The sequence below is a fragment of the Primulina tabacum genome, chromosome 3, assembly GCF_025594145.1.
Source record: "Primulina tabacum isolate GXHZ01 chromosome 3, ASM2559414v2, whole genome shotgun sequence".
Classification (NCBI taxonomy): Eukaryota; Viridiplantae; Streptophyta; class Magnoliopsida; order Lamiales; family Gesneriaceae; genus Primulina; species Primulina tabacum.
This window is the reverse complement of record NC_134552.1, coordinates 6179860-6194368: the sequence shown is the minus strand read 5'-3', so window position 1 is coordinate 6194368 and position 14509 is coordinate 6179860. Positions and strand designations below refer to the sequence as shown.

The 14509-nt window shown below is 35.7% G+C and overlaps 1 long non-coding RNA gene across 1 annotated transcript; it reads left to right on the top strand.

Moving 5' to 3' along the window:
* Window positions 1-409: 409 nt before the first annotated feature.
* LOC142539651 (uncharacterized) lies at window positions 410-4103 on the top strand. Its single transcript, XR_012818959.1, has 4 exons — window positions 410-535; window positions 704-786; window positions 3464-3563; window positions 3749-4103. It is a non-coding gene; the product is annotated as an uncharacterized LOC142539651 (long non-coding RNA).
* Window positions 4104-14509: the final 10406 nt, after the last annotated feature.

Below are 14509 nucleotides of genomic sequence, written 5' to 3'. Positions count from 1 at the left end.
CCAGTTGAACTATCAATGGGTAATGGGCTCATCCATGGGGTATCACACGGTATAGAGGTAGAAGAGAGTTCAAGAATCATACTTGAGAACCATTGTTGTACACGGTTTGTAAAATCAGCGCAGCTTGTAATCCTAAACAAACGCTGAAACCCTAGTTTCCCAACCGCATATATACGGTCTCGCTTCTCATTGATACGGTGTCGGTATCGGACTTGGGCTTTTGAAGCCCATTTTTGTAGTGCTTGGGCTACATTTTCGAACAATTAAAGGGCATGATTTTTAATCGCTAAACAAATTAATTAATATATTAAAGTTATTTCATAAATTTTAGATTGAGAATTAAGCTATAAAGTGCATGATTGTCAATTTATACCAATAAATAAATAAGTGAAGGTGCAGTGCACTTGACAATAAGTAAAGTGTATGATCTCTTCACCATGATGTTATATCTCCTGATTTACTTGTTTTTCTTCGGGATATTAAATAAGCTTTCTGAGGCTGAATCAATAACGGTGAAGTCTTTAGATGTATTCAAGTAAGCCGCATATTACTATATTCATTTTGTATCATCTATTTATATGATATTTGGAGTGCTATTTCACTTTTTCAACTATCGTTTGTTCTCATGAATGCCTCCTTCATTATGGAATGGCAGAGCAAATTTGTTGGTATTCCATTCTCTGATAACTTGATCCATATGCAGTCAGCTGGCCACAATGTTTACTCTCAAATTGTGTGTGAAGAGGTTGTCAGATCATGTTCTAGGGAGATAAGTGGCTTCGAATAGTTGAGTTTGATGTCTCCTCTAAGTTTCTTATTGTTTCTTATTTTTCCCTCATTTTCCCCCAGTTGAACTATCAATGAATTAGAAGTTTACAACTTTTTGCGCAAGTTAGATGTATCTTTTGGTTGACACATTATTTGAGAATTTCTGTATATGGTTCTAATGCAGTCTTCAATAGTTAACACAAATAAGATATTCGAATAGAAAAAATTGATGAATGGAACTAATATGTTATGAACGTAAAATGTATTGAATTATATTGCTGGTATAATAAGAAGAATTACAGCAAGAAGATTCTCACCCCTACTCTCAAGAAGGAAATACTCCCTCTTGCCCTAGCTTATCTAGCTTATCAAGTTCCTCACGTTCTCATTGGGCTGGGGCTTCCTGGTCTCACGACGAGCTTGTTCGGCTCTCATCTCCTGACGGGGTTGTTCGACTCTTTTCTCTTGACGGGGTTGTTCCTGCCTCGTCTCAAGACGCGGTTGTTCTTGTATGATCTCAACATTAGATTGTTCGGGTCCCATATGAGGACGCGAGAATGCTGAGTTAGTTCTTCTGCTCCTTTTTCTGCTTACCATCTCTACGTCTCAGCTCAAAGTTCTCACAGACGACGCCAAGTGATACTCACGGAAAATTTTAGGGTTCGCTTCCCGCAAGTGTCACTAGTCCAGACGCAGGTTTTGAAATTATCCTGGGCCTGAAATCAAGAATAAAACCGTTAGAAGGGGGCCGGGAGGGTGTCCCGGTGTAGCCCCTCCAACGCTCAAGTCAGAGACTGAGGATATATGGGGGAGCAGCTAAGGGCGCTGCTGAAAACAATATAGTGAATTAAATAACTGAACACTTAAAACTGATATTTATAGAAGAATACATGGGCCCTTGATGGGCTTGTCTTCCAATTGGGGTAGGGATGGACCAGGGATAATGGGCTCATCCATAGGGTATCACATGGTATAGAGGTAGAGAGAGATCAAGAATCATACTTGAGAACCATTGTTGTACACGGTTTGTAGAATCAGCGCGGCTTGTAATCCTAAACAAACGCTGAACCCTAGTTTCCCAACCGCATATATACGGTCGCTTCTCATTGATACGGTGTCAGTATCGGACTTGGGCTTTTATAGCCCATTTTTGTAGTGCTTTGGCAACATTTTCGAACAATTAAAGTGCATGATTTTTTATCGCTAAACAAATTAATTAATATATTAAAGTTATTTCATAAATTTTAGATTGAGAAATAATCTATAAAGTGCATGATTGTCAATTTATGCCAATAAATAAATAAGTGAAGGTGCAGTGCACTTAACAATAAGTAAAGTGTATGATCTCTTCACCATGATGTTATATCTCCTGATTACTTGTTTTTCTTCGGAGATATTAAATAAGCTTTCTGACGCTGAATCAATAACGGGTGAAGTTTTTAGATGTATTCAAATAAGCCGCATATTACTATATTCATTTTGTACCATCTATTTATATGATATTTGGAGTGCTATTTCACTTTTTCAACTATCGTTTGTTCTTATGAATGCCTGCTTCATTATGGAATGGCAGAGAAAATTTGTTGGTATTCCATTCTCTGATAACTTGATCTATATGCAATCAGCTGGCCACGATGTTTACTTGTGAAGAGGTTGTCAGATCATGTTCTAGGGAGATAAGTGGCTTCGAATACTTGAGTTTGATGCCTACTCTAAGTTTCTTATTGTTTCCTCTTTTTTCCCTCATTTGCCCCAGTTGAACTATCAATGAATTAGAAGTTTACAACTTTTTACGCCAGTCAGATGTATCTTTTGGTTGACACATTATTTGATAATTTCTGTATATGGTTCTAATGCAGTCTTCAATAGTTAACACAAATAGGATATTCGAATATAAAAAATTGATGAATGGAACTAATATGTTATGAACGTAAAATGTATTGAATTATATTGCTGGTATAATAAGAAAAATTACAGCAAGACGATTCTCACCCCTACTCTCAAGAAGGAAATACTCCCTCTTGCCATAGCTTATCTAGCATTCACATAGCAATATTTGACATACTCACTCCATCCCCTCCCCCCCTCTATTCATCTCCTTTTCCCACCCCACCTTGCATAACAAACTACCGGCTCCATCCCACTTGCTTTTTCTATCTCCTCTGGTATGTTTTATAAATTGTTGGGTTTCCTTTATAGGCCTCTTTCTTGGCCCAATATTTTCAACATTTGGGCCTGCTAATATTCCTCCAGTATCAAACCATGCAGATTTTTGAGGAAATGTTGGATTTATTTCTTTATCGTTTTCATATGTGGTTTAATTATTCCTGTATAAAGGCTTGCAGGAATCAATTGTGCACCAAGTATAAAGTGAATAGATTTTCGAACATGCAGGTGATAAGCCAAGCAAGAATAAGAAACTAATTGTATTTTTGGAAGTTAATGCCATTTATTTTGCTGTTTTTTGCTTTAACTCATTTTTTTCTTTACTGCTTCTGGTACATCCCACTATTACCATGTGAGCTTTTACCCAAGTGTTCGATGATTTGCACTTGTAATCTTTTTGAATTTTACTTGTCGTTGAATGATATTTAAAGTCAAATATTATTTAGTTTTTTTTTATGCTTCCTATTAATTAGCTTCTATTTTATCATTTTTGCTGACACGGAACCTCGCTCCGTGTTTCTTTTCAAAGGCATGCAGCTGTTTTTGCTGCTTCTGTTGTTGGCATGGCTTGTTTGGTTGGGATTGACTTTGGGGCCAAGCTTCTGTCATGCCTGGCAAAACGTTTTGAGGTGCTTATTTTTAGGGCATGTTTTACACCTTTTGTATTTATGTCATTATATTCTAAGTAAGTAATCAGTTCTGCAATTAATGAAAAGGCATTGATTATGTAGTTCAAAATTATGTGTAATTAGTTGTGGAATGTGACCAGCTCCTATGTTCATTCAACTAAGGCTATTTTTTGTTCTATTTTCAGGAAGAGTATTTGAAGGAGGACAAAATCTCCTTACAGAATCTGTCTCTTCAACTATCAAATTTATATGTTTTTGGAGTATGCTCAAGGTAATTTATGAGGTCGGAGAAGTTAAGCTGTGTCTCTTGAAAATATTTTCTTGAGCATCTAACTTTTGGAAATTTGTGATTCTTGTTGTACTCTTATTTGTAGTAACATCATTGACTTTACCAAAAAAGTTGTGTTTGCTATTGAACTCTGCCATTGTACTTCTTCAAATGGATAATCAATAATCCCTCCATCAGTGACTTAAATATTTGACACTTAAACTTTATTCTTGTCTAAACAATGATTATTTTTGTATGTGCATATTTTTGCCCATTGAACATTGTTTGTTACCACTTGAACTATATATTGTGGCCCAACTTCTTCAATGCACTTGTCCACATATTCAAAGATCTAATTCCCGGTGTGAGCTTCATCCGATGCTTCCTTTGAAGAAAGAAAAATTGTGCCTTCCTTGTAGTTGAGACACAAATTCATGATACTTTTTCTTTTCGGTCGGTCCAAGCATTGGTAAAAAAATGAGCAACCATTCAAAGCCCATTCTTCTTCTTGCTTCTTTAAGATTTTTGTTATCTCCACCCCTTCCTTCAATAAGGGCTCCCTTAATAGATAGTTGGAGGCAATATTCTAAATGACGGTCGAGACGGCCGCCTTGGCGGTAGCCGACCCTCGACTGCCCCGCCTTTGTTTAAGGCGGTCTCTATAGGCGAACGAGAATATCCGGCGGGCGAGCAGTCCGTGGAAGCGGCCAATGATTTGAAAATCTTAGTCAACTTTCAAAGTCAAATAATTTTAAAAATTAGCTAAAATCAATCAATTTTAAAAACCCTAGATATAATTAAAATACCTCTATCTTTTGTATTTACTTTTGGTGCCGAGTGTCCACCATCAGCCACCACCTTCCTAACCGCCACCGGCCGTCGCGACCATTAGCCACCACCTTAATTATATTGCGAGTTTGCATTTATATATTTATTTACACGTTGACTAGATTGTATTATATTGTATGAAATTTTTCTGTACATAAACATTATTTAATTACATAAATTACATTAAAAAAATGATGATTATTTGTAATTACATTGCATGATATATATAATTACCTATAAAAAATTGCTAAAAAAATTCAACCGCTAGGCGGCGGCTGAGGCGATAGGTGGTCATTGACCGCCCCGCCACCGCCTCTCGCCATTTACAACATTGGTTGGAGGACGATAACCGGGGCCAAATTGACCAACCGTTTCCGTAAACCTCTTGAAGCTATCATTGTCAATGACATGAAAAGGAATACCGGGCTCATACACCCATCAGACTACATTTTGGTGCACACTATGTGTCCTTTGATTCCAAAATGTATCAATAATATTTTTTTGTTGTTTCGAATCAAAATCACTGACGGAAGCAAGTCTGTCTATAAGGGCCAAGAGTATCCGGGTTTCTTCTTGTCTCTAGAATTTATTTGTCTTCCTTGTATTCTTCAAGAACAACTTCTTATCTCACCTTCACTTCATTCATATTATTTTGTTTCTTTTTTTTCCTTGCTTCTTCAAGGAATTGATTCTTACGCTTCAGTTTATGCTCGTCCGAAGATTTCTTACACGGGGGCAACATGTCCCTTGATTTTGGCAAGATGTTTGATCCGATAAATTCCACCACTAGTAGTTTTTTCACACAACTTACATTTCAACTTATCCAAAATTTTAAGATCCACCAACTCCGCAAATTCCCATCCTCCAACATCATTCGAATTATGCTTCAGAAGACAAAATACCTGCCATTTTCATAACATAAATATGAAATTCAAGCCAACAAAATTTATCCTAACACAAATTTGAAATTCAACTATTCAAGCAAAACAAATTAGGCTATTTCTAGAAGTGAAATAATGAATATCCGGTAATATTAAAATTTCAAACACATGAGCTAACAATGAATATCACACCCGATCGTTGCTATCAGCTTAAACATGCCAGACCAGTGTCTGTTTGATGATGCCATTATTGGGTTTTCGATTGATGCTATCAGCTTAAAGGTGTAAATAAAGTTGAAGAAAATTTGAAAAGCAGCCAACAAGAAGAAATAGATCATCAATCTCCTAGTTCTTGTTGGTCTTTCACTGATTGAATCTTCTCTTTACATATAGCCTTTTCACATCACCGACTCCTGTTTTCAGTTCGTCAGCAATAACCCACCATTTGGATTCAATAATCTACCTAAAATCTGTATAAATTACAGAAAAGAAATATAACACCGAGTTCTGATCCACAAAAGTTAACAGGCTCGGAAGCCATGGAAAGCAGAATAATACACAACAATAACTAAGATGTAAGAAAATAAGGCACCAAACATAATACTAGAATAAACAATATATCAAGTTCGAGCATGAATGGCAAAGCCAGCAAAATAACTGATGCACAAACCATACAGCTATAAAATTTCCCTCCGAGAGCTGTTAATTTCACTAGAAAATAACAATATAAAAAACTGCTAACAGAACAAAAAACTCGAAAATTTGAAAAGAATCGAGTGCTGAATACTTTTAAAAGGGTTGATTTGCCGCAGCCATTTGGGCCAAGAGCATCCAGAACTTGCAGAAGGGATAGTGAGTGAGCAATCTTTGAGACTGAGCAGAGGGCGAGGGCGAGGGCTGCGAGGGATGAAAATTTCTCAGTAATTCTCGTTGGGTTCTTTTCTGAGTTTCTCTCGGTCGATAGTTGGAGAAGAAAATGGAGAAGAAAGCCGATAAGTTGGCCAATAAATCTTTTATTTTTTAAAAAAATTAAAAAATCTAGACGGAGGCCCGCCTATTCGGATTTATGGTCTTCGCCTAGGCAGCCGATTATTCTGGCTACAGCTCTCCAAAAATAAATTGCCCATCGCCTAGGCGGCGTTTTTTAGAACATTGTTGTCAAGAATTTTTCATTTAAGATCTACGACTCTGCATTATTTTTTGAACTTTCATATTGTGCAAGTAGCTAGCTGGGAATGATGGAAGTATGATTTCTGCAATTTTTTTAAATTCGATGTGAATGTGAACACGAACTAAGCATCTTTGTTGATATAGCCACTCCTTTATGTATTTTTACTCGGCATTGATTTCCATTTATGGCATTTGCTGTTGAATATTCTTTGATGGAAACAAATCTGAGATTACTGAAAGTCGTGGCCTATATGCATCTTGCCGTGGCTTTACTATTTCCGTGTGATAATGGGAAAACTGGTCATTCCACTTCTTTTTTTAGCATTTCTTTAACTTATCCTAGCCCTTTGTTTAAATTTCACAGTACTGTTTGTGGGATCATTTCAAGGAACTGGATTCAATGCCATTGATCAGATCCATGCACCTAGCTAAATTTGTTGTCGAAATGGTTGTATGATTTAGTCTTTCATTAGCAGTTTTGAAGGCAGTTGAGTTAAACGACGCCATCCATCCGACTCCCAAAAGGATTATGCATTTCCGGGTTTTATTTGAGGTCATACTCGAGTTTCCAGATAAACTCGTCTGGAATGTTTTTACGCGTATTGCTACCATTCCTGAGTTTGAATCTCTGAGGAACGGGATCGAGTTCTTCATCACCAAGTATGTTCTGAGTAGCCAAAGTTCCTTGACAAAAAAGTTCAAGATTGCGAGAAAAGCTCTCCACAATATTGAGGGTGTCGTAATGTGACATTTGGCCAGGCCAAACTGTCCTTTCAGGTACCAATTTTGTAGGCAGAAAATCGAGAATTGATTTGATAATATTATTTCAGGGTAACTTTCCAAATTTTTTGAGAGCTATGTTCCTTTTGCATATGTATTAGTCAACATTTAGCTGAAATAACTGAGAATGAGCAAGTAAAATTGTTCATTCTTTTCGTATACTTCCGATTGATACATTTTTTGTCCAAAAAAACTTTTGAACAGCGACCTCATAATGGAGAATGGCCTCCTACTTTCTGAGATAAATTTAATCATTTCACATAATAATTATAGCAAATTCCTGCAACCCCTAATGATGAAATTACATTATGGTTGTGATCTGCATTTCAAGCCTAATTTGGAGAACATTCCTGCAACCCCTAATGATGGAAAACATATAGATAATACAATTCCGATTTCGGCTAAAAATGTGCCTCTGTATGTAAAAATTAATTTGTTTTGCATACAATATTTTTAAGTAATTTTTGTGTACAAAACAAAAACAAAATATTGTATGCAAAACAAATTAATTTTTACAAATCACCAATTTTATTTATTTTTAATCACCTTTTGATAAGATTGGAACATACAGAGGCACATTTTTAGCCGAATAAAATATTGAGTTAACTTGTAGGTGCGTAACAGCCTTAATTGGTGCTACTATTTAATTTGTTAAATCTAATAAGACCAAATCAACCAACAAAAATATGATTATTATTTTTAATATTCCACTGGTAAATTTTAATTATTCAAAAAAAAAAAAAAAGGTAGAGCTGTTACGATCTGGAACTTCGGGTTCAAAAGCGTGTGATTCCTTTTATTAATAGATTATTATATCATGAAAGTCTTCTTATGGTAAGTTTTGTGGTAATTTAAATGACTAATGTCATGATTATTTTTTAGTTAAAAGTTGTATAACTAAATTTCTTTAAATAATATAATAATTTATATGTAATTAATACACTATCTTAATTATACATTTTTATTGTTTTTTGGGAAAAAAAATCAGTGTTCTAAAAAAACGATAAAAAACATCGATTAAGCACAATTCAACGTCAGGAAAATGTTTCGATTTGAAAAAAAAAATTGTTAAAAAATGTCAACTCTTTGATTGACTGTAAAAAAAATGCTAAAAGCGTAATTCTTTTAATAATATTTTTAGTTGATTTTTTTTTACAAATTAATTTTAAAATAAAAAATTAATTATAAATAAAAAATATTTATAAACAAAAAAGTTAAATGCATTGAAATTAATTTTGTGCAGAACCCTTCCTTTCTTTAAGACCAATAAATGAAACTTGATCCAACAACGAGCGGCACAAATGTTTTCCACATAATTTGTGATTTTGAGAGGAATGGTTCGATGACTTGAATATTTATGCATTTATTATTAAAAAGTTTACGTTTACGTATCGTTTAATCTATTAATTATTTGATATAATTAAAATAAAAATTATAAAAAAATATAAAATCGTAAGCACTTAAATTTATACAGCTTGAAGCCGGATCATAATGCTTCACGCCATTTAGGAACTTGACAAAAATATTTATTTTTCTCAATAATTTAAATTACTATGATATTTAAATACTCGGGCCATCGTATGCCATGAAAGGTTACGTCATACTTACGTGTTAGGTACTGTCTAATGTGTAGTCTGTTAGTTATAATAATAATAATAATAATAAACAAATAAGAATAGCCTTTCCCTTCAATGAGATGCGAGTCAATGTTCAAACGCGAACGCTATTTACTGTTTGTACAAACTTAATCCGTGGACCGTTGTATCTATTTTGTGTTCACAATTTGTGCCATTTATAATAAGAAAGCAATATATCGAATATACACACACACACAAACACACACACACACCTCTTATTAAACTATTGAAAACTATTGTGTCAATTCGTGTGGGTCATGTTGGTTGAGTCGGGTTAAGCAATAGTACTATTCAAAAATTGCTCAACACGAACCCGAGCCCGAACCCGAACAAGATCAACCCGATTTTGAATTTTTTAGATTTTATCTAACGAAAATTAAATAAAATTCAAAAAAAATAATATTTTGCGTACTTTTCATGAGTCGTGTTGGAAAATCGTCTTTAGTAATATTTGACTCACGATACGTGTATGCAACGCCGATACAAGCCATCAAACGCCGATACAAACCATCAACCTACACACCCCGAAACCTCGTCAAGGTTGCATCCGTTCCGGTTCCGGAACGCCCGTTCCGACGAACCATAGTCTTTCCATTATAATTTTTTCTTCACCATTTGAAGGATTCTATGGGAGAATCACCCCAGATGATGGGATTCTAGCGGCAATATTATAAATATTTTTCTCTAAGGCTGCGTTTGGTTGGGGATTAGGTGGGTTTATGAATTTTTAACACACCTAATCCCATGTTTGGTATGATTTTTTTTTTTAACCAAGTCAATCCCGTGTATAAATGATTATGTTATATTAACTGTGATAAAATAATCACTCCTCACCCCCAGGATTATTTATCCAACTCTTAAAATAATCACTCCTCACCTAATCTCCGACCGCCAGCACCGGCCGGCAGCGGGCCGACCACAGCCGCTGCCGGCCAACCGCTGCCGCCAGCACCACACTGCCGTCGAAGTGGATGACAATTTTGTCAATTGATCAAAAGATTCTTAATTATCTCATTCTTAACAATCATATCAAACATAATATTATTTTATCATTATCTACTTCAATAATTTTTTTTATCATTTATCTCTTAATCATTTCATAATTTTATCATCCAATCAAACGTAGCCTAAGAGTTATATTTATGACAATAATCAGTGTATTACCAACGTTAGAGCAATGATTCCCATTTCCAGTCGACTCATCTTTGTTGATGTATCTTGTATTTGTAGCTTTTTTTTTGTTTTAAAAAGACCAAAAGAAAACCATGCCCAGAAACTGTTATTTTATAATTCTGTCACCATTTTCTTTATAGTTACTCTTCCAGATCCTCACTATTATGACATGCATTTAGATTAAAGGGTGGAATACACAGTTTGCAAATGAATTCTTTAAAGTTAAGATTGTGGTTGGACTTTTGGAAGCCCGAGTAAGACGATAGGCTATCATACATATTTAATAAATTCTTAATTAATTAGTTTCCTATCAAAAATTAAACCATGACAAAATATAAAATGAAAATGTTCCGGATATAAAATACAAAATATTTACAAATTATAGGATAAATTTTGTTAAATAAATAAAGGACATATTGCATCTCCTATTCTACATAGTTTTCCAATTAAATAATTATAAATATGAATTAATTAAATTATTAATAATTTTTTAATATATAATGATGGGATCTTGGAGTCGAATTATCAGAATCAAAAGATGTAAGTAAGATAAATACTTGTGTGCCTTGTGAAAAGCCATTGAACAACAAATATTATATGTTTAGTAATGAAAGCATCAATTTTGATGCGATGTCCATCAATCATATTTATCTTCGAGAGAATCATCACTCAATGAATATATATTTTTAATATGTTTTATCAAGTCAAATATATGAGTGTCATCTCAATGATGATTATAAAGATGAAAACGGTTGATAGACAAAATCTCAAAATTAATGAAAGTATATTTTATGCTACATACATATACATAATATAACAAGTCATAATTCTGATTTTTCGTCTCACACGAGTTTTTGTCTGTATCCAATGGTTAACTTGTCACGCCCTGGGACGGGGGTTGGTTGACACCGGCGTTGCTCTCAAATTTACATTCGAAAACAACAAGCCTCAGAGTACAGAATTCAGAAATCAGTCTTTTATTCATAATACGAAATAAATCAATTGTCTGTTACAACTCGAATACTGATGTTTTACAGCGGAAATGTAAAACCAGACATAACATTGTCTTAACAGATACAGTGGAATAACATAACATAAACTGATAACAATAATCTTCTTCACCAGCCCCAGAACTGGATCTGATCTTTTTCTTCTAATATTTCTTCCTCGTTCTTATCTGAGATGTGTTTGGTGGGTGAGTGATATGATTGTCACTCAGTAAGCAGGGGCGGGAATAACTCCCAGTTTTCAAAAACCATTTTTATAGAAACAGTAATACAATAAGGTACAAAAATTCTTATTTTCAGAACAGTAATCAGAATTCAGAGATCACAAGTTTCAGAACAGAAATCAGAATTAGTAAGCACTGAGCACGTTAGTGAATTTCATGGCTAAACTGATATCAGTCCCCTATGTGTTCTCTCCTCTAAGGGGTGAGGCCAGAATCAGAATCAGAATTCAGAAATGTTCAGAATATATATTCCTACCATTAGTTCACTAGGGAGTTTCAGTGCTTCAAAATCATATATCAGAAATTAAACATTCAGAACTGTGCTTTAAAACAGAGATTAACAAACGGATTTCAAGATATTTATATATAAGCCCACTTACAGTAATTTGCTAGAATTTCGTTTGAAGTCTACTGGAATTCTGGTTGCTCTTTCTACTGGATTCTACTGCTCGAAAATAGTACTCCTTTAGCTCGAAAATTCAAGTGATAGTCTCAAGATTTGTGTCACCCAATTCAGAGGTTTTGAGAGTGTTATTTATAGGCCAAATTCTGACTGTTAGCCTCCCAATTAATGACCATAATCTGTCATTAACAGCCTTTATTTCATGTTAATGCTTGAGTTACAAGTCTAAGCTGAATCAGTAAATGTCTGCTGCTTTCTCGCTCTTCTACTGCTGGATTCTGTCTGCTGGAAAATACATGTCTGCTGGAAAAATACTAGCTTCTGAAATATGAGTTGTTGCTGGAATTTTGATAGCTGCTGGAAATTCAGGTTCTCACATCCCTCCCTCCTTATGAGAAGTTTCGTCCTTGAAACTTGGTTGAACATGCTCCTCAAAGAGATAAGGGTTGATCTCGCATCTTTTCTTCCAACTCCCAAGTAGCTTCTCTTTCGGTGTGGTTGGACCATTGTACTTTGACATATGTAATAGTTCGTCTTCTCAGTACTTGGTCTTTGTTATCCACAATTCGAATCGGAATCTCTTCATATTTCAAGCTCTTCGTTTAAATTTCCCTCAACCAACAGTGGTCCAGCTTCAAGAATATGACTAGGATCGGAAATATATCTCCTCAGCTGAATACATTGTGAATTCTTAACATGTCGGGTGGAAGTGCTAATCTATAAGCAAGTGTTCCCACTTTCTCAAGAATTTCAAATGGTCCGACGTATCTGGGATTCAGTTTCTCAGTCTTATTGAATCGGATTACACCCTTCATGGGTGACACTTTCACATATGCCTTTTCTCCCACTTCAAATTCCACGGGTCGTCTTTTCTGATCAGCCCAGCTTTTCTGTCGATCTTGTGCAGCTTTTAATCTCTCCTTGATCAAAGCGACTTTATCCACTGTTTCTTGGATCATTTCGGGTCCAACAATGGCTTTTTCCCATACCTCATCCCAATACAGTGGCGATCGACACTTTCGTCCATACAGAGCTTCGTATGGTGCCATTTCAATACTGTTGTGGTAACTATTATTGTACAGCGAACTCAATTAAGGGCAGATGTTCGCTCCAATTACCACTGAAATCTAGAGTACATGCTCTCAGCATGTCTTCTAGAGTTTGAATTGTCCTCTCTGTTTGGCCGTCGGTCTGAGGGTGATATGTCGTACTAAGAGTAACCTTAGTCCCCATAGCTTGTTGAAAGCTCTTCCAAAATCGAGATGTAAATCTAGGATCTCTGTCTGATAGTATGCTAGCTGGTACTCCATGTAATCGCACGATCTCGTTCATGTACAAGGTGGCTAGCTTGTCCAAATTATAATTCATGCGGACAGGTAAGAAGTGCGCAGATTTTGTGAGTCTATCTACGATTACCCATATTCCGTCATGACCTTGTCTCGTCTTTGGTAAACCCACTACGAAATCCATAGAAATATGCTCTCATTTCCATTCTGGAATTTCAAAAGGTTGCAGAAGTCCTCCAGGTCTTTGGTACTTTGCCTTGACTTGCTGGCACACGTGACACTTGGAAACAAATATTGCCACGTCTTTCTTCATTCCACTCCACCAAAAATTTTTCTTCAAATCTCTGTACATCTTGGTACTGCCAAGATGGACTGAAAATTTCGACTTATGTGCCTCAGACATTACTTCTTGTCGAAGGTTATCGATATCTGGTACGCACAATCGTCCTTTCATCCACAAGATTCCTTTGTTACCCGTCTCGAAATCTGGTGCTTTCCCTTCTTTAACTTGCTCTTTTAGTTTCACCAACGCAGGATCGCTATCCTGACTTATCTTGATGGTCTCTCGAAGACATGGTTGTGCTGAAAGTGATGTCAAGATCACCTTACTCATATCTTTCGACTTAAAGTATCTGCTACCTTGTTGGCTTTGCCTGGATGGTAGCTTATTGTCAAGTCGTAATCCTTCATGAGTTCAATCCGCCGTCTTTGTCTCATATTTAGTTCTTTCTGATTGAACAAGTACTTGAGGCTTTGGTGATCAGTGAAAATCTCACACTTAGCACCATATAAATAGTTTCTTCCAAATCTTTAGTGCGAACACTACTGCAGCTAATTCGAGGTCATGCGTTGGGTAATTCTGTTCATACGGCTTCAACTGTCTTGACGCATATGCAATCACCCTTCCCTCTTTCATGAGTACACATCCTAAACCTCCTTTAGATGCATCATTGTAGATTGTGAAGTCTTTGTCTTCCATCGGTAATACCAACACTGGCGTGGAGGTAATCTTCTTCTTCAAAGTCTCGTAGCTTTTCTCACAATCTTCACTCCATTGAAATTTAGAGTTCTTCTGTGTGAGTTTGGTGAGAGGTATTGCTATTGAAGAGAATCCTTCAACAAATTTTCGATAATAGCCTGCTAATCCCAAGAAACTTCTAATTTCTGTCACAGTCTTTGGTCTAGGCCAATCTGATATTGCTTCGACTTTCTTAGGGTCTACAGATACTCCTGCTGCTGATATTATGTGTCCCAAGAATGCGACGCTCTACGCTCTCTAGCCAGAATTC